Consider the following 2,179-nt stretch of genomic DNA (forward strand, 5'->3'; position numbering starts at 1 on the left):
CGCTGCCTGCGTGAGCCCAGTTCAACACTGGTATGACACTGTAGGGAGGGCGGTGCTGGGTTTGACGGGGGACCTAAGGCAGCACCTCCCGCCCCAGTTCCAACCCGGAGGACCTCAGGCCATGTCCCCCACCCAGGCTCCGGGCCAGGAGGCCTCAGACTGTGTCTCCCTGCCTGGCAGGGCTTGACAGGGGACCTGAGGCTGTGCCCCCTGCCTGGAGGGGCTTGATGGGGGTGGGGCCAGCCTGGTCTAGGTCTCATCCAATGAGGGTGGGGCCGGCCGGGTCTGGGTCTCCTGCATTTTCGAAGTACAGGAAGGTGGTGGGTGGGGACTAGCCTGTAGGCCCCAGACTCTGACAGGAGGGAGATTTTATATACATTTTACTAATGTTCTTTCATCTCTGATACTTCTATTATAGAGAAAGGGCAAATAGCAATATTAAAATATTTCTTCTCATTAATTCTTTTTTAATGTGCATGAATTTCATATACTGGGCCACTAGTCCTATATAATAAAAGCCTAATATGCAAATTGACCAAATGGCGGAACGACCAATCACTATAATGCGCACTGACCACCAGGGGACAGATGCTCAATGCAGGAGCTACCCCCTGGTGGTCAGTGTGCTTCCATAGGGGGAGTGTCGCTCAGCCAGAAGCTGGGCTCATGGCTGGCTAGCGCAGCAATGATGGTGGGAGCCTCTCCCGCCTCTAGGGCAGCACTAAGGATCAATGAGCTAAGCTGTAAGGAGCAGAGAGCAAGTGGCAGTAAGGAGCAAGGGGTCCCAGACTGTGAGGGTGCAGGCCGGGCTGGGGGACCCCCTTCTCCCCAATGCATAAATTTTGTGCACCAAGTGTCTGGTATATAATATTTGATTCTGTTTATACAAAGTAAAAAGCTAGACTGTATTTTTTGGAGATGCCTAAGTGCTAAAACTATGTAAAAGGTAAGTAAGGAAAGTATGCACAATTATGTGCCAAAACTATAGAGAAAGAAAGTGAGGTTAGTGGCTCCCTCTAGAAGAGACAAAGAGCATTGTGATAGGGCAGGGTGTGCAAGATGGTGGGGCTTCTGGAATGTTGGCAATTTCTAGTGTTTGATTTAAATGGTGACTAAATGGTAGTTTGCTTTATATTTCATTAAACTGTACACTTTCCTTACTTACTTTTTACATAGTTTTAGCACTTAGGCATCTCCAAAAAATACAGTCTAGTTTTTTACTTTGTATAAACAGAATCAAATATTATATACTAGACGCCTGGTGCACAAAATTTATGCACTGGGGAGAAGGGGGTCCCCTAGCCCGGCCTGCACCCTCTCACAGTCCGGGACCCCTTGCTCCTTACTGCCACTTGCTTTTATACACTTTTACTCATAACAAAGAGGAAAGAATGAACAATATTACATTTTCTAACTCATGAACCCAGCTGAAAATTTTCTAGCACCTAGTGACATCACAGCCATCATGATGTCATAGTGCAATGCATTACTCACATGTTTGTGGTGATGCTGTGTAAATAAAACTACTGTGCTGCCAGTGGTATAAAAGTATAGCACAGAGATACTTCCCTGGCAGAGAAGATACCATGATCACAAAGGTGGTTTTCCCAGAGCGAGGCTTACCCATTGCATGTGGGATGTGCTGATCCCTGGGTTTCCCCCGATGTGGGAAACTCGACTGCATAATATGTGGTAGTGGGAGACCACGTTTGCACTCTCCCCTGACCTCCTCCCCCCCAAAAAAAAGTATAACACAGGCAATACTTAATAATAAACAACTCTTGCCCTAACCGGTTTGGCTTGGTGGGTAGAGCGTCGGCCTGCGGACTCAAGGGTCCCAGGTTCGATTCCAGTCAAGGGCATGTACCTTGGTTGTGGGCACATCCCCAGAAGGGAGTGTGCAGGAGGCAGCTGATCGATGTTTCTTTCTCATTGATGTTTCTAACTCTCTATCCCTCTCTCTTCCTCTCTGTAAAAAATCAATAAAATATATTTTAAAAATAATAATAAACAACTCTATCAGTGGTTTATGTATTTTCTATACTATACTTTTTACTGTTATTTTATTTTAATATATTTTTTATTGGTTTCAGAGAGGAAGGGAGAGGGAGAGATAAAAACATCAATGATGAGAGAGACTCATTGATTGGCTGCTTCCTGCACGCCCCCTACTGGGGAT

General features: G+C 46.2%; 1 non-coding gene across 1 annotated transcript; it reads left to right on the forward strand.

Moving 5' to 3' along the window:
* Window positions 1-1,561: 1,561 nt before the first annotated feature.
* Window positions 1,562-1,722, forward strand: LOC118662022. Its single transcript, XR_004969574.1, has one exon. It is a non-coding gene; the product is annotated as a U1 spliceosomal RNA (small nuclear RNA).
* Window positions 1,723-2,179: the final 457 nt, after the last annotated feature.

This window comes from Myotis myotis, unplaced genomic scaffold (genome assembly GCF_014108235.1).
Source record: "Myotis myotis isolate mMyoMyo1 unplaced genomic scaffold, mMyoMyo1.p scaffold_m19_p_1, whole genome shotgun sequence".
In the NCBI taxonomy this organism is placed as follows: domain Eukaryota; kingdom Metazoa; phylum Chordata; class Mammalia; order Chiroptera; family Vespertilionidae; genus Myotis; species Myotis myotis.